Raw genomic sequence first — 19129 nt, forward strand, 5'->3', positions numbered from 1 at the left:
TTCTCAAGTCACTTCCTGAAAAATGGGACACAATTGCTTTTATAACCAGGAATTCAGTTGGGTTCAAAGATCTGACCTTAACCCAGCTTCATGGTAGACTCCTAACCTATGAAAGGGAGTTGAACCAGAAAAAGAAGTTACAAGAGTCTGGGCAAGTTGCAGATGACTATTTATTTGGCAACATAGCTCTTTTGGGTCAGGAAGAATCTGGTAGTAGTAAGGATCAGGGTTATGATCATTACATTGACATAACAGCTGGTGGAGCTTTTAACAACTCTGATTCTTACTCATCTAATTATGCTTTTACAGCTAATGGAGAAAACCAGAATTTTGACAATCTGTGCTTTGAACTCAATGATCTCTAGCATTTTGATCCAACTGATTTAGAGGAAATGGACATATTACACCAACTTGCACTGCTGAGTGTTAGAACCAGCAAGTTTTACAAAAGGACAGGGAGAAAATTTCTAGGGTTACATGGGAATCTGAAAGTAGGGTTTGATAAATCAAAGATAAAATGTTACAAGTGTAATAGGTTAGGTCATTTTGCTAGAGAGTGCAGGAGCAAAACTAATGGACCAATCATCGCACATCCTAGTCCTAGCCCAAGACCACAAAATAACCAAACCACTGTGCATTATTCCCAATATGCCCCTGCTGCTCATGTAAACACTGCTCACTATGCACACCCTACAATCCCTATGTCTGTGCACTATGTCCAAACCACTGTTCCTCAGATATAGTATGTCCAGGCCCCAGCTCCTCAGGTTCAGGTGCAACAAGCTGCACCTCAACAAGCTACACCAGTAGTGGTTCAACCAGATCAGCAAAGCTTCTTCACCCAAGGCTTTGTTGACTGGAGTAGGTTACCTAATGAGCTAGGTGATGAAAATTTTGCACTTTATGCTAAAAATGATGCTTCTAGTGATGATTTCTGTTTTGTAGCATTAAATTCTATACTAGAAGGGCTAGAAACTGAAGAAGGACAGTCAAATGAAGAAACAATGGATACAATTGCTGAAGCAGTGGTTACTGCTGTTGCTGGTGAAATACTGTTGGGAGAAAATTCTGAACCCCTGTTGGAACCACTATCTGACCCCTGGTCTGAAGAAGAAGAAAAGAAACAAGGTGAAAAGAAGAAAAAGAACCAGAAGAAAGTGAGCATGTCTGTGATTGTGCCATGATGGCTGCAACTAACGTATCACCCCAAGTTCTTAAAAATCTTTGTTCAGACAAATGCATCATAGCATTTGCAAACATTAAGGAGGTGAATGAAAACCTTAGAGATAGATTGTTAAATAGTAAAGTACAATTTGAAAAATCTTTCAAAGAATTAAAAAACAAATTGTCAGAAAAGGATAATGAGATCTGCAGCCTCAAACAAGAGCATAGCATAACCAAGGTCCAACTCCAGACCATGATAGAAAAATATCAAGTTTGTAAAAAGGAGTTGGAATCCACCCAAATCACATGTGAAAAGTGGGTGGAATCCTACAAAGGTTATGAAGTTATGCTTGAAAAACATATCAAAAGCAATGTAAAATTTGGTGTAGGGTTCAAAAAACATGACCAAATTGAAAACACTGCTACAAATGAATCTGTTCAAACCACTGTTGAAGTCATACCCACCAACAAGGATGGCCAAGAAGTTAAAATAACTGATAAACTTGGCAACAAAATCACTCGAAAAGATTTGTGGGGTCCTCAACTTTTGAAGAGATTGAGAACTACCAATTCAAACCCACATGGTCTGATGATTGTGACATCCTTGAAAATTTCAAACCCATGGACTTCACAACTGTGGATAGTGTCAAAGCTCTAAAAGCCAAGGTTATTCCTCTTAAGGACATCCCAACAGTGGTTCAAAACTCTGTTGCAAAGAAGTCTGAAAAGAAGAAAAGAAAAGAAAAGATTAAAAACTTGTTTTGTGATTTCTGTGAAAAGAAAAATCATTTGACCAACGATTGTTTTCATTTCAAAGCTTATGACATTAACAAAACAAGCACCATTGTGCCTTCAAAGAGTTGCACTATCTGTGGCAAATCAAACCATTCCACTCAGGAGTGTGTGTTTAAAATCCTTTGAGGTTAAAAAGGAAGAGTACACATCAAAAACACTCATGAGTTCATCAAAACCACAAGTCAAGAAACAACCACTGTTTGTGCCAGTTCAAACAGCTGTTACAAAACAGTTGAACCAAACCTCTGTTAAAAGAGAAGTTCAGGTGACGGATGCACCCCCTGCTAACCAATACCAAAGAGGTAAAGGTCAACCACCATACCCAAGGGTCCCACACGTTTATGAGGTTTACAAAAAGCCTTCTAAACCAAGAGTGAATAAGCATCCCTTTGGTTATCAACAATTAATGGGAAATGACCCCCAGCAGTGGTTAGAGAAAAATGTTTCAAAAACTGTCCAAACCCCTGAGCTAACCACTGTCCATCCACCTGAACTTAACACAGACACTATTAAGACCCCATCCAAAGCCTTATAGGCTTTGGAGACCCTCCTGAACTAATTATTTACTTGATGTGCAGGGAGCTTCTGCATGCTTAGATAGTCTTTGGTATGTTAATAGTGGAGGCTCCAGTCACATGATGGGTTCTGGTACAGTATAGTCTGGAAATGTTAGGTTTCAAAATGTCAATCTGATTGACAATCTAAAATTCAACCTCCTTAGTGTCTCACAAATGAGTAATAAAGGTTATGGCTCATTCTTTACTAAGGATTGTTGTAGGATTGTTGGACCAGAAATGGTTAAAAAGATTGAAGAAATAATAAAAAATGGAAAAACTCAACTTGTTGCTCAAAGGAGTGGCAATGTTTATGTAGTTGATTTGTCAAAAGAGAGCCCCAGGACTGATGCCTATCTGTTCTCAGCTGCTCTAACAAAGAGACAGAACTATGGCACAAGAGATTGGGGCACACAAATCTCAAGACAATCACTACTTTGTCAAAACAGGGTCTTGTAAGAGGTCTTCCTCAAAAACTGTTCACCTCTCCTGAGCATTGTGTTTCCTGTTTAAAAGGAAAACAACATAAAAGCTCATTTAAGTCCATTGAAGAGTCCAAAGCAACCAAGTGCTTGCAAATGCTGCACATGGATCTGTTTGGCCAAGTGTTGGGATTGAACCCTATCAGAGGAACAGATAATTAAAGCCAAAACTGGATCAGAACAGTGGATTCTGAATAAGCAGATGCTGATATACAAATCTCTCCCCTTGAAAGTGATTACAACTACTGATGACCTCCTATCTGCTGATCTTACCAAACTGCTGACTCATAACTGCTGCTCGACTAAAGATCTGATGGAAGACTAAAGTCCTGCTGATTCAATCTACTGCCTTGAGTCAAGCACTGCTGATCCGGACAAGTGCTGCTGGGTTCACGGCAGTAGAAGGTTGCAGCAGCTTTTCTAAAGTCTGTTTTGTAATAGAATGTATTAGCAGTAGTTAACACAAGCAGTGTCTGTATAGATCAGAGGTTAGAGTTTGTTAGGAGGTTAGATGTCACTTTCATGGTGACGTCAGCAAAGATGCTCAGTAGTTTGCAAGTGCCTATAAATAGTTCAGTACTTTGTCCTGTTCTATTAGCTCTTCACATCATTCGTCTTCTTTGCACGAACAAACTACTGAGCTCGGGCTGAGGGGGAGTTTGCATTCATACATCTGTCTTTGTAATCGTTGTTGAAATTAAATTCAATCATTTGGTTCATTGTGTAAAAGATGTTTGATTAAAGTATTACTCTCATTTGATTGTATGCAAAGTTTGTTTTCGTTTAAATTCCGCTGCACAACTCATCCATTTTCATCTTAAATTCAAACACAAAATACAATCAAAAAGAAACTCAGATCCAACAATTGGTATCAGAGCTTGGACATTCAAATTTGATTTAACAATCATTTTGACGTAAATAGTTCACCTCAAAACAGTTGATACTGATCGTTTGTTCGTCGTTGAAAAACAGAGTAAGGATTAATCACCACCTAAAGTTGATTTCTCAGTACCTGTAAAACAACAAGAATGACGTCACAATCTCAGGACGATAAAAACAACATTGGTTCTCTCTTTAAACCACCTATGCTAAAAAGAAATGAGTACAACATCTGGCAGAGGAGGATGGGTCACATCCTCGCTCAACAAAGCACAGGTTGTTGGAAGTCTGACATCTTTGATCCTCATGTTCCTACAGTGCCAAGCGCTGAAGATGCTAAAAAACAAGTTCCAAAACCTGTTGAAAATTATACTGAAACGGATTATCAAAAGTTTGAACTAGATGCTAAAGCATTTAGTATCATAGCATCAGCGCTGCCCAACGAAATATATGCTGGATTGTTACATTGTGACAATGCCAAAGAGTTGTGGGACGCGCTTAAGGAACAGTTTGGAAGTACCGAAGAGGTCATAGAAAACAATAGGGAAATCCTGAACCAAAAGTATGAAACATTTTGTCATGTTAAAGGTGAATCACTGACGCAACAATTTGAGTGGTTCAGTTGTCTCATCAGTGAACTGAGGCTTGTTAAAACCACGTTTACAAATTCAACTCAAAACAGCAAGTTCCTCAGGTCACTGCCAGATAAATGGGACACAATAGCGTTTGTCACCCGAAATTCACCTGAGTTCAAGGATCTGACCTTGACCCAACTCCATGGTCGACTCCTGACCTATGAAAGGGAGTTGAACCAGAAAAGGAAGTTACAAGAGTCAGGGAAAACCGTTGATGATTATTCATTCGGTAACACTGCTCTTCTGGGTCAAGAAGAATCTGGTGGTAGTGGTAAGGATCAGGGTTATGATCACTTCATTGACATAACTGCTGGTGCAAATTTTAACAATCCTGATCCTCACTCTACAGGTTATGCATTCACTGCAAATGAAAACCAGATGTCAGACAATTTAAGCTTTGAACTAAATGATTTACAGCATTTTGACCCCACTGATCTAGAGGAAATGGACATCTTGCATCAACTGGCCTTGCTAAGTGTTAGAACTAGCAAGTTTTATAAAAGAACAGGGCGAAAATTCCCAGGGTTGCATGGGAATCTAAGGGTTGGGTTGGATAAATTGAAAATCAAGTGCTATAAGTGTAACAGGTTAGGACATTTTGCTAGAGAGTGTAGGAGTCAAACAACTGGTCCCATAATCACTCACCCTAGTTCAAATCCTAGACCTCAAAATCATAACACTATGCACTATGCCCAATATGCCCCAGCAGCACATGTGAACACTGCTCACTATGCTGTTGCTCCTGTGCCAGTGCATTATGTCCAAACAGCTGCTCCACAGATTCAATATGTTCAAACCCCTGCTCCCCAGGCACAAGTGCAACCTGCACCACAAACCACTGCTCCAGTAGCAACACAACCAGATCAACAAAGTTTCTTTACTCAAGAGTTTGTTGACTGGAGCAGTATGCCTGAAGACCTCAGTGAAGAAAACTTTGCACTCTATGCTTCTAATGTTTCTTCTCATGATGAATTTTGTTTGATGGCATTAGAGTCAATACAGGAGGGTGTTGAATCTGAAGAGAAACAGCTGGTCTCTGAAACAGTGGATGAGGTGATTGAAGCAGTGGTTACTGCTGTGGCTAATGAAGTACTGTTGGAAGAAAGTTCAGGTACCCTGATTGAACCACAGACAGATCTATGGTCTGAAAAAGATCAGAAAGAAGAAAAGGAGGGTGAAAAAGGAGAGAGAGCTGGTGATGAAGAGAATACTCAGTGTGATTGTGCAATGATGGCTGCTGCCAAGGTATCACCTCAAGTTCTAGAAAAACTATGTTCTGACAATTGCATTATTGCTTTTGCTAACATCAAAGAGGTGAATGAAAACCTTAGGAACAAAATCTTAACTGATGAAGTCAAATTTGAAAGATCTTTAAAAGAACTTAAAAACAAATTGGCTGAAAAAGAGAAAGAGATTAGCAGCATGAAAGAAGAGCAAAGCATAACCAAAACCCAACACCAAACTATGGTAGAAAAATACCAAGTTTGCAAAAAGGAGTTAGAATCCACCCAGATAACATGTGAGAAATGGGTGGAATCATGCAAAGGGTATGAGGTTATGCTTGAGAAACAGATAAAAAGCAATGTGAAATTTGGGGTTGGTTATAGAAAACATTATGATGAAAACACTGCTTTTGAAAAATTTCTTTCAACCACTGATGTAACTGCTGAGTACATCCCCACAAACAAGAATGGCCAAGAAGTGAAAATCACTGACAAACTTGGTAACAAATTCACACTTGACAGACCAATGGGCCCCTCTGCTTTTGAGGAGATTGAAAATCATCAATTTAAACCAAAATGGTCTGATGAGTGTGATATTCTTGAAAATTTCAAGCCAATGGACTTTACATCAACTGATGGTGTTAAAGCTCCAAAAGCTAAAGTCATTCCTCTTAAGGACATCCCAGCAGTGGTTAAAACCTCTGCTGCAAAGGAGTCTGAAAAGAGGAAGAAGAAAGAAAAAATTGATAACTTGTTTTGTGAATTTTGTGAGAAAAGGAACCATCTAATAAAAGATTGTTTCCACTTAAAAGCTTATGATATAAACAAAACAAGTGTCATAGTTTCAGCTGAAAGCTGCATTGTTTGTGGTAAAACAAACCACAAAACTCAAGCATGTGTGTATCTCAAAAACTTTGACTTCAAAAAGAATGAGTACCTTGCTAAAACATCCTTGAGTCCATCAGCATCACCATCTGTCAAATTCACAAAGAAACAACCACTGTTTGTACCAGTTCAAATAGCTGTCACAAAACAGCTGAACCAAACATCTGTTAAAAGAGATGTTCAGGTTACTGATGCACCTCCTGCCAATCAGTTCAGAAAAGGCAAGGAAAAACAGTCCTACCAAAGGATTCCACACGTTTATGAGGTCTACAAAAAGCCCTCTAAACCCAGAGTGAATAGGCATCCTTTCGGTTATCAGCAGGTGATTGGGCAAGACCCTCAACAGTGGTTAGCAAGGAACAGTACTAAAACTGGCCAAACCCCTGACTTAACCACTGTCCATCATACTGCATCCATGCCAGACACTGTTGAGACTCCATCCAAAGCCCTGCTGGCTTTGGAGTCCTTAATGAACTAATCCTTTTACTTCATGTGCAGGGAGCTTCTGCATGCTTTGATAGTCTTTGGTGTGTAGATAGTGGAGGCTCCAGGCACATGACAAGATGTAAAGCCCTCCTCAAAGACTTTAAAATCCATGGTGGGGGTGATATATCCTTTGGAAATAATAGTAAAGGGAAGGTTCTGGGGTCTGGAACAGTGCAATCTGGCAATGTAAAATTTGAAAATATCAATCTAATAGACAATCTAAAATTCAACCATCTGAGTGTATCTCAAATGAGTGACAAAGGGTTTGGGTCATTCTTCACAAAAGATTGTTGTAGGATTGTTGGACCAGAAATGGTCAAAAGGATTGAAGCAATAATCAAAAATGGTCAAACTAAACTTGTTGCTCAAAGAAGTGGCAATGTTTATGTTGTTGACATGTCAAAAGAGTGTCCCAGAGCTGATGCCTGTCTGTTCTCAGCTGCCTCTAACAAAGAGACAGAACTTTGGCACAAAAGACTGGGGCACACAAATCTTAAGACAATAACAGAAATTTCAAAAAATGGTTTGGTGAGAGGCCTACCACAAAAATTGTTTTCATGTCCTGAACATTGCATTTCCTGTTTAAAAGGAAAACAGCATAAATGTTCCTACAAGTCCATTGAAGAGTCCAAAACAACCCAGTGTTTGCAAATGCAACACATGGATTTGTTTGGCCCAGTTCAAGTCATGAGCCTTAAAAAGAAAAGATATTGTTTGGTTATAGTTGATGACTTTTCTAGGTTTACATGGACTTTCTTTTTGCACTCTAAAGATGAAACTGCAGGCATTTTGCAAAACTTTGTGACACAGGTTGAAAAGCAATTTGACTTTCCAGTGAAAAGCATTAGGAGTGACAATGGCACAGAATTTAAAAATAGGGAGTTGGATGCCTTCTGTGTGAAGAAAGGGATTGTAAGGCAGTACAGCATCCCTAGAACACCAGAGCAAAATGGGGTTGTTGAAAGAAAGAACAGAACTTTGATTAAGGCTGCCAGAACCATGCTTGCAGATTCAGGTTTGCCATTAACTTTCTGGGCAGAGGCAGTAAACACTGTTTTCTATGTCTAGAACAGAGTTTTAATAAACCCCAGGCACAAAAAGACTGCCTATGAAATTCTGTATAAAATCAAACCACTAATCTCATACTTTAAGGTATTTGGTTGCCCATGCTTTATTTTGAATTTAAAAGATTCCATTTCAAAATTTGCAGCCAAAATTGATTGTGGTTATTTTCTGGGATACTCAACCACTGCCAAGGCCTACAAAGTGTTCAATGCACGGACCAAGGTAGTGGAGGAGACTTTGGATGTAAAGTTCAATGAACTTTCATCAATGAAAATCCCAGCAAATCCTGTTGAACTGTTTGATCTTGAAAAAATCACTTTTGAAAATACTGTTGTCAAGACTAACAGTGCAGGTCCATCAAAGGTCTGCCACAAAGGGAAAAGCATCAGTTGTTCAATACATCTGTCAAAGCTCAACCACTGCTACATCAACAGTTGTTGACCAAAGTAGCCCATTCACCACTGCTTCCACATCCTCAAACACTGCTGACAAAAGTCCTCAAACAGTGGATAAAAGTCAGCAGTGGTCCACTCCATTACCACCCATTCCACCACCTTTTGAAGCCACTGCTGGGTCATCAAAGTCATCAGCAGTGGTTAGCTCAGATGATACACATTTGCAGCCTTCACCAACAAATGCCATCATACCATACCAAGGAGATTTAATCTTCTTGAGATCTCATCCACCTGATCAAATCATTGGCAACATCAATGAAGGGGTGCTCACAACATCAAATCATCACTCCATCAGCCAGTCAAGTACCAAGAGGCACTAAAAGACAACAGCTGGGTAGAAGCTATGCAAGAAGAGCTCCAACAGTTCAAAAGACAACAAGTATGGGAGCTTGTACCACTGCCAGAAGAGGTTAGTCCCATTGGCACAAAGTGGGTCTTCAAGAACAAAACAGATGAAAGGGGCATTGTTGTCAAGAACAAAGCCAGGCTTGTGGTTCAAGGTTACAGACAGGAAGAGGGGATTGATTATGATGAAACATTCACCCCTGTTGCAAGATTGGAAGCTATCGGACTGTTCCTGGCCTTTGCTGTCAACCACAACATGAAGGTGTTTCAGATGGATATCAAAAGTGCTTTCCTCTATGGTACATTGCAAGAAGAGGTATATGTATGTCAACCTCCAGGCTTTGAGGATCCATTTTATCCTGATCATGTATACAGGCTAACAAAGCCTTGTATGGCCTGAAACAAGCACCTAGAGCCTGGTATGAAACTCTTTCCAACTTTCTACTCTCAAATGGTTTCAAAAGAGGTACCATTGATAAAACACTGTTTCTCAAATGGAGAGGGAAAGATTTAATGATTGTCCAAATTTATGTGGATGACATTATTTTTGGAAGCACATGTACCAAAATGTGTGAAGAGTTTAGAGAACTCATGACAAATGAGTTTGAAATGAGTGCAATGGGTGAGCTGCAATGCTTTCTTGGCCTCCTAGTACAGCAATTGCAAAATGGAACTTTCATTCATCAAAGCAAATATGCTAAAGAACTTTTAACCAAATTTGACATGAATGATTGTAAACCATGCAGCACACCCATGGCCACAAATAAGCTGGTCATGTCTGATGAAAAGGATGAGCTGATTGACCAAACACTCTATAGAAGCATGATTGGGTCCTTATTGTACCTAACTGCATCAAGACCAGACATCATGTTTGCAACATGTGTCTGTGCAAGAAGTCAATCAGCTCCCAGAAAATCAAATCTCATTACTGTAAAAAGGATTCTCAGATACATAAAAGGTGCTCCCACACTTGGTATTTGGTATCCAGCTAATGGAAATATCAAGCTTTCAGGTTTTTCAGACAGTGACTTTGCTGGATGTCACACCACAAGGAAGTCCACTTCAGGAGGGTGCCAGTTTCTAGGTGATTGCTTAGTCTCTTGGCAAAGCAAAAAGCAAGCAGCAGTTTCAACATCCATTGCTGAGGCTGAATACATTGCTGCTGCAAGCTGTACAGCCCAACTCCTGTGGCTTCAAAATCGGTTACTGGATTTTGGAATCACTGCCTTAAAGACACCACTCATGTTGGACAGCCAGGCAGCAGAAAATATCATCAAAAATCCAGTTTCCCATTCTACCACAAAGCACATCGACATCAGACATCACTTTGTGAGGGATTGCTATGAAAAAGGTTTGATTTATCTGCATCATGTCCCAACTAAAGACCAGCTGGCAGATGTGCTCCCAAAAGCACTTGATACAGCCACTTTTGAAAGCTTGGTCTCTACGATTGGGATGCTAAACATGGAATAACAAGCAACATCTTGTTTTTCTATGAATAAAAGCAACAAAATGTTTTCAGAAAATCAAAAATCCATCCTTAAAAATAGCTTAAAAATGAAAATTTTATTAAAATCCTTAAAAGTCTGCCATAACCACTGATTGTTCAAAAGTCTGCTCTGCTTCAAAAAGTCTGCCCACTGCTGAAAGGCAACCTCTGTTCTCTCATTCCTTGATAACCACTGTTGTTCAAAAGCAGTGTCTTATCCACTGATATGCTATCCACTGATAGTGAAAATCATCCACTGCCCCCTTTCCACTGCTTTCATCAGTTGCTTTCACCAAAAGTACTGTCCTTCATTTTCACCAGTGGTTGTCACGTGGGCAGTACATAGCAGTCAGACCTTTTGTAACGGCTGCCACGTCAGCATTCATTCTCTTTCCTATAACATCCCCACTCACCATCAAAACAGGGTTTTACTGTCGAATTGAATTCTTAAAAATTCTCTTCTCAAAGCAGTTTTTCTTCTCATTTCTCACAAATTTCTTCGATCGTTTCGTTTCAAAAATGACAAAATCGAAGCTCTCTGCAAAACCCTCATCAAAATCATCGAAAACAGCCTCTCAAAAGGCAACTACCACTGAAATTCCATTCAAAAAATCTCACAATCTCCTGGGTCTTCTCACAAAACCAGGAACCACAGATGTTTTCGATTCCATTATCACCATCATGGCAAAATCAAAGTACAAAACTTTGCTCACCGCCGACGCACCCATCTACTTGGCGACCCAAAGGGAATTTTGGAAGAATGCAACCCTTGAAAAACAAGGAGACATTGCAACTGCAATCCAATCTTCCATAAAAGGTAAAGCTGTCAACATTACACCACAATCCATCTCCGAAGTCTTTCAATTCGATGACCAGGCAGGTAAAACTTCCTTCACTAAAAACGAGTTGCACATTGACTTCATTGAAAGAGGGTATGAAGCCACAATGATGAAGAAACTAACCTTAGAAAAAGGTTATTTTCCTCCTGCACCAAGATTTCTATTTCATACCCTCCTCCTATGTGTTTCAAACAAAACCACTTCTTTTAATGAGATCCCTATAAAGATTCAAAATCTGGGATATGCAATTCTTCAAGAAGAAAATTATAATTATTCTCGGGAAATCTTTAAAGATTTGGTTAATAATGTTGAAAGCAAATCATTCTTACTATTCCCAAGGTTTTTAAGCTATTATTTTCAAAAGAAATTCAGTAAGGATGATTTAGCTTTAATAAACCAAGGTGAAAGAACTGCAATAAACTGCCTAACATCTGAAACTTTTTCACGAATGTTAGCACCTTGCAAAACACAAGCAGGGGTACCTGAGCAGAATTTAGCAGCAACCACTGCTCCTCAGGTATCTGCTGCTGAGCCTACTGCTCTAGGTGATCAAAGCAGCAGACCAACTGTTTTGAAACCCACACCTACAAAACCCAAAAAGCTTTACAAAAAGAAAAATCAAAAACCCCCCCAACCCAATCAAAAAGGCAACTCTGGAGGATGAGATACCAGAGTTAATGCCTGTGACAACACAAATGTCACAAGAAACCACTGCTGCTACTTCCTCACAGCAGTTGGCACAAATATCTCAACCCATAACCATACCTCATCCTGCTTCTTCACATAAAGAACAGGTTGTACACAAAGGGCCACCACATTATGATGCTCTGGATACACTCGTTTCCATCATCCACAGCTCAATGCCCGGAGCAAATCCGCTTCCTACACCCACCATCACATCCTCAATTCCACCAAAAACACAACTACTGTTGGATGCAATTGATTTGAACCAGGCATTACTCAGTCCTTCTCAATCACCTGTCAATGAGAATATACCTCAATAAATGACTGAGCCTGCTGTATCATTCATTGCTAACCCACCAACACAACCTGAGGAGGTTACACCCATTGAGTTACAAGTAACTCTTTGTGGTAATCCAAGTGAAGCAGCCACTACAACTGTTGAACCTACATGTTTACAGTTGGACAATGGTTACATCAATAAGACTTTCTTGGAGGCAATTCCTTTTATAGCACCTCTGCCAACCACCAGTGGATTTATTTATCCTACTGGCAACATCAAAAGGTTGTCAAGTGTTGAAGGAAGAAGACCCTAGTACCAAGAAAAAGGAACATCAGTGGTTAAGGTTTGGAGTAAACTCCCTACTTCTACCACTGATAAAACCACTGTTAGTGGGAAATCAGATGATCCCATTAAATTGGGTGATGGTTTAAAGTACCAGAAATTGACGCCTCGTGTTGAAAAACTTGATAACTCTGTTGCAGAACTCAAAGATATGCTACAAACAGTTGTTACAAGTACAAAAGGTACAATCCACCGCTGTTCCACCTCAAGCACCTGCTTTCCAACAGGCACCTGCTACAAATGAGCTCTGGAATCTATTTCAACCTTTTCTCCATCATCAAGCACAAATAGCAGATCAGCAACATGAAAAACATGTTCAACAATTGAGAAATGCTATGGAGTCTAGGTACAAAGACACTCAGGCTAATCTAAAGGCTCTCAAAACTCAGATCTTGCACTCCACTGGCACTGCTCCTCCACCAGTGTTCTTCATTGATCAACTCCCCGAAGATAATGCCAAAAAGGGGGAGAAAATTCAGGAGTGGAGAAGGAAAGGAATAACAGATGGTCTCTACCTCGCACCAGAAAATTCCAATATGACCAAACAGATTCCTTTGCCAGATGGGAGTAAGAAAATTGATGTGACCACAAATGCACTTGCAGAAGCACTTGCATGTGTAAAAAGGGATAGAGAGGCCAAAAAGAAAGCCAGGGTGGATTATCCGGATCAGGGTACTTCAGGGTCAAGAGATGATGAAAATCTCATTGATGAAAAGAAGAAGCCTACTAGAAAAGTAAGGTTACCCAAATCCATTCCGGTCAGACGTTCAAAGTCTGCTCAAAAACCACCACCTAAAACAGCTGTTGTAACTCCTGGTGTATCAGCTGCTGTTGGTACTTCAGTAGTTTCAACATCTGTTCCCACTTCAACACACACCACTTCAACACACACTACATCCAATGCTTTACCTCCATCACCACCAAATTCACAATCACCTCCTGTCAAAAGGAAGAAGACAGCAGTTGTTATAACTTCTGCTGTAAAGACAACAGTAGTTGGAACACCAGTTGTTTCAACAACTGTTAGTCTATCACAAACCACTGCCACTACAACCACCTTTCCATCCAAAACATCATCAGTCCCTCCTCAAATAAAGAGGAGAAGGCTAATTCCTAAAGATGATGTCACTTCACGATCCCCAACATCTTCAAAACCTTTAGCTCTTGTCAATATACCAAAACCAGTTCCACTCTCTTCTATTCCAATGCACAAGCCCTAACCTCCTGCAGGTGTTCAATTTCCTCTTGAACTGGAAGCAGTTAGAGAAGAAATAAAGTCCTTTTATACTGAGGATGACCCTGCCAAAAGGAGTTTGCCTTCAATCAAAGGATATCCCTGGCCCAAAAACATTGAAGAATATTTGAAGATAAAGGCCAAGCAAGCAGAGGATATCTCGAAGAGAAACACACAAGGGAAATCTGACAAAGAAGTATCAAGATACTACCAATATCTGCTCACACAAGTCAGTTCCCTAGAACGTTTTGCTAAAAATGTCAGTCAACAAATTTCAGAAAGAGCAGCTGAAACTTTGATGAAAGACTACATTGAAAGCATTATGTTTTACAAGAAATACAAAGGAGAGAGACACATGTACAAAGAGTGGACTGTTCCAGAGCTTGAAGCTGAAGCGGCCAGAATTCAAGATATGATAAAAAGGAAAGTCACTCACACTCCTCCTGATTGGGCAAAGTTCAAAAGGAATGTACCTAAAAAGCAGTTGGAACTAAAGAGAATGAAAGAAGAACTGGTTGTTGCTGAATTTGGCACCAAAAGACAAGTTGCTAGATGGAAAGAAGATTTGGTCAGGTCAACCTACAAAAGGTTGGAGGAATTAAGAAAGAAAGATCCAAAAATTCCTCAAAAACCTGACTACCCTGAAGCAGCGGTTTCAAAAGGACCATCAAAGCTGCAAATCAGGAGATCCACTGCTCCAGCTAGTAATGCCATCTACAAAAGAAGGACACAAAGCCAGTTAGGAGCTGAAACTGTTCAATAAATTCTTGCTGGAAATGCTGTTTTAAAAGAAGGCTTGTTAAGAACGTTAAAAGAGGAACTTGAACAGGAAAACTCTGCTACCACTGCTCAGCCAGTGATGAACAGGCCAGCCTCACCAAATACTTATGCAAATAAACATCTCCCAAGAAACCCACCAGTCTCAAAAATACAAAAGTGGGCAACTGACAAACAAACCTACGTATTGACTTTGCTCAGGTCTGGTGGAGAAGTGGAGAAAATATCAAGGGAACAAGCTCTTGGCCTGAGTCTTGAAGATTTGTAGGATCTCCTTGATCTTCCACTTAGCAGGGATGATGAAGATACAGATGCCCTTGACTTTGATTTACAATTTAAAGGTCAGATAAGGGAGCTGTTAATGAGGCAATAAAATATCCACAAATAATGAAGGGTTTTGGCATTATCTGTTCCAGTGGGAGATTGTTGGGATTGAACCCTATCAGAGGAACAGATAATTAAAGCCAAAACTGGATCAGAACAGCGGATTCTGAATAAGCAGATGCTGATATACAAATCTCTCCCCTTGAAAGTGATTACAACTACTGATGACCTCCTATCTGCTGATCTTACCAAACTGCTGACTCATAACTGCTGCTCAACTAAAGATCTGATGGAAGACTAAAGTCCTGCTGATTCAATCTACTGCCTTGAGTCAAGCACTGCTGATCCGGACAAGTGCTGCTGGGTTCACGGCAGTAGAAGGTTGCAGCAGCTGTTCTAAAGTCTGTTTTGTAATAGAATGTATTAGCAGTAGTTAACACAAGCAGTGTCTGTATAGATCAGAGGTTAGAGTTTGTTAGGAGGTTAGATGTCACTTTCATGGTGACGTCAGCAAAGATGCTCAGTAGTTTGCAAGTGCCTATAAATAGTTCAGTACTTTGTACTGTTCTATTAGCTCTTCACATCATTCGTCTTCTTTGCACGAACAAACTACTGAGCTCGGGCTGAGGGGGAGTTTGCATTCATACATCTATCTTTGTAATCGTTGTTGAAATTAAATTCAATCATTTGGTTCATTGTGTAAAAGATGTTTGATTAAAGTATTACTCTCATTTGATTGTATGCAAAGTTTGTTTCCATTTTAATTCCGCTGCACAACTCATCCATTTTCATGTTAACTTCAAACACAAAATACAATCAAAAAGAAACTCAGATCCAACACCCAGTAAAAGTCATGAGTCTTAAAAACAAAAGATATTGTTTGGTAATTATAGATGACTTTTCTAGGTTTACATGGACTTATTTCTTACATTCCAAAGATGAGACTGCACGCATTCTGCAAGACTTTGTCAAACAGGTTGAAAAGCAGTTTGACTTGCCAGTGAAAGTCTTCAGGAGTGACAATGGCACAGAATTCAGAAATAGGGAGTTGGATGAGTTTTGTGTGCCAAAAGGAATTGTAAGGTAGTACAGCATTCCAAGGACACTAGAACAAAATGGGGTTGTTGAGAGAAAGAACAGAACATTGATTGAGGCTGCCAGAACCTTGCTTGCTGATTCAGGTTTGCCATTAACTTTTTGGGCAGAGGCTGTAAATACTGCCTGCTATATACAGAACAGAGTTTTAATAAACCCCAGGTATCAAAAGACTGCCTATGAAATTCTGTATAAAATCAAACCACTGATCTCATACTTTAAAGTATTTGGCTGCCCATGCTTTATTTTGAACTTAAAAGACTCAATTTCAAAATTTGCAGCCAAAGTAGACAGTGGATATCATTCGGGATACTCAACCACTGCTAAGGCCTACAAAGTGTTTAACACTAGGACTAAGACAGTGGAAGAGACTTTGAATGTTATGTTCAATGAACTTTCTTCAATGAAAATCCCTGCAAACCCTGCTGAGTTATTTGATCTTGATAAATTCACCTTTGAAAATGTTTTTGTCAAGACTAATAGTGCAGGTCCATCTCAAAATCCTCCATTAGACAATGGTTATGAAGTGATCATCCCACAACAAAACTTCAAATCCATTGCAAGAGCAGCAGATGTTTAAAACAGCTGTCAAACCTCAACCACTGCTACATCAACAGTTGTTGACCAAAGTAGCCCTTTAACCCTTGCTTCCACATCATCAAACACTGTTGATAAAACTCCTCAAATAGTGGATAAAAGTCAACATGTTTCCACACCAATTCCTCCTATTCCTTCACCTCCATTTCAAGACACTATTGGATCATCAAAGTCACCAACAGTTGTTAGCTCAGATGATTCACATCTGCAGCCCTCACCCTTAAATGCCATTGTTCCATACAAAGGAGATCTGATCTTCTTGAAGTCTCATCCACCTGACCAAATCATTGGCAACATCAGGGAAGGGGTGCTCACAAGAAGTCAATCCCAAAACATCTGTCTTTTTGTTGGCTTTCTATCTCTCCATCAACCAGTCAAGTACCAAGAGGCACTAAAAGACAGCAGTTGGGTAGAGGCCATGCAAGAAGAGCTCCAACAGTTTAAAAGACAACAAGTATTGGAGCTTGTACCACTGCCAGAGGATGTAAGTCCTATTGGCACAAAGTGGGTCTTTAAAAATAAAACTGATGAAAGGGGCATTATTGTTAAGAATAAAGCAAGGCTAGTGGTTCAAGGTTTCAGACAGGAAGAGGGCATTGACTATGATGAAACTTTTACCCATGTAGCAAGATTGGAAGCTATCAGACTGTTCTTTGCCTTTGCTGTCAACCACAACATAAAGGTGTTTCAAATGGATATCAAATGTGCTTTCCTCTATGGTAAAATTCAAGAAGAGATATATGTTTGTCAACCTCCTGGCTTTGAGGATCCATTTTATCCAAATCATGTCTACAAGCTAAATAAGGCTTTATATGGCTTGAAACAAGCACCTAGAGCCTGGTATGAAACTTTTTCCACCTTTCTTCTTTCCATTGGTTTCACAAGAGGTTAAATTGATAAAACATTGTTTCTAAAATGGAGAGGGAAGGATTTGATGATTGTCTAGATTTATGTGGATGACATCATTTTTGGAAGTACATGTCCTAAAATGTGTGAAGAGTTCAGACAACTCATGACAGCTGAGTTTGAGATGAGTGCAATGGGTGAACTACAGTGCTTTCTTGGTCTCCAAGTAAAGCAACTGCAAAATGGTACTTTCATTCATCAAGGCAAATATGCCAAAGAACTTTTAACAAAATTTGATATGAATGACTACAAACTATGTAGTACACCCATAGCAACCACCAAGTTAGTCATGTCTGATGAAAAGGATGATTTTGTTGATCAAACTCTTTATAGAAGCATGATTGGGTCTTTATTGTACCTAACTGCATCTAGGCCAGACATCATGTTTGCAACATGTGTTTGTGCAAGATCACAATCAGCCCCTAGAAAGTCTAACCTTATTGCTGTAAAAAGGATATTCAGATACCTCAAAGGTGCTCCCACACCTGGTATCTGGTATCCAACTGATGGAAATATCAAGCTTTCAGGTTTCTCAGACAGTGACTTTGCTGGATGCAATACAACAAGGAAGTCCACTTCAGGAGGGTGCCAATTCCTAGGCAATTGCTTAGTGTCTTGGCAAAGCAAAAAGCAAGCAGATGTTTCAACATCCACTGCTGAGGCAGAGTACATTGCTGCTGCACAGCCCAACTGTTATGGCTTCAAAATCAACTGCTGGATTTTGGTATCACTGCCTTAAAGACACCTCTCATGTTGGACAGTCAGGCAGTAGAAAATAACATCAAAAATACAGTTCCACATTCAACCACCAAGCACATTGATATCAGACATCACTTTGTGAGGGATTGCTGTGAAAAAGGTTTGATTTCTCTGCACCATGTTCCAACTAAAGATCAGCTGGCAGATGTGCTAACAAAGGCTTTAGACACATCCACCTTTGAAAGCTTGATCTCTAGGATTGGCATGCTAAACATGGAATAACAGGCAAAATCCTATTTTTCTATGAATAAAAGCATTAAAAATAGCTAAAAATGAAAATTTTCATTAATCCTTAAAAGTCTGCCATAACCACTGTTTTGGTTCAAACATTTGTTCTGCTGAATTATTTCCACTGCTGAAAGTCAACCTCTGTTCTCTCATTTTCTTTGTTAATCACTGTTATTAAACCTCAGTGTTTAATCCACTGATAGGCAATCCACTGATAGTTATAGTCAGCCACTGTTTTCATTTTCACCACTGTAAACCACAGATATTGATCTATCAGTGGTTTCCTAACAACTGTCATCCATTATTCATCAGAGGTTGTCACGTGGACAGTACTTAGCCGTCAGATCTTTTGTAACCGCTGCCACGTCAGCATACACTTTTTCATCCTATAAAACCCTGATCAAAACCCCAAACAGGGTTTTCACTGTTGAATCGAATTCAAAATTCCTTACAAAGCAGTTTCCATCAAATTCTCTCAAATCACTCATCTTCTGCATTCGCTCTCAACCTCCTTTGATTCACCATGACTCTCATATTCAAAACCCTTCATAACTACATGTGTATACTTGAAAAACCAAGTCAAAACACAACCTTTCACTCCGCGATT

The sequence above is a fragment of the Helianthus annuus genome, chromosome 13, assembly GCF_002127325.2.
Source record: "Helianthus annuus cultivar XRQ/B chromosome 13, HanXRQr2.0-SUNRISE, whole genome shotgun sequence".
NCBI classification, from domain to species: Eukaryota; Viridiplantae; Streptophyta; class Magnoliopsida; order Asterales; family Asteraceae; genus Helianthus; species Helianthus annuus.